Source organism: Penaeus monodon, chromosome 20 (genome assembly GCF_015228065.2).
Source record: "Penaeus monodon isolate SGIC_2016 chromosome 20, NSTDA_Pmon_1, whole genome shotgun sequence".
In the NCBI taxonomy this organism is placed as follows: Eukaryota; Metazoa; Arthropoda; class Malacostraca; order Decapoda; family Penaeidae; genus Penaeus; species Penaeus monodon.
The window spans coordinates 21760266-21760508 of NC_051405.1; positions in this window are offsets into that span (position 1 = coordinate 21760266).

Genomic DNA, 243 nt, shown 5'->3' on the forward strand with positions numbered 1-243 from the left:
TCGCTCTTCTTCGCGTCAAAAGTTCTTCTTGAACATTCTCTTTTGTCCATCTTCCCTTCCCTCCACTTTCTCCCTCATTTTCTTTGTCTATCTCCTAATTATTATTCTCTCTTCATATCCCCTCTTTTGCCCTCTCTACTGTTTTTTTTTATGTGTGTTCGTTTTGCATATTACTCCTTAAATACACCTACTGCATTGTCCTTCTTCCCGTTCGTTGCTCTTTGTCCGCAGTCCATTCCATAA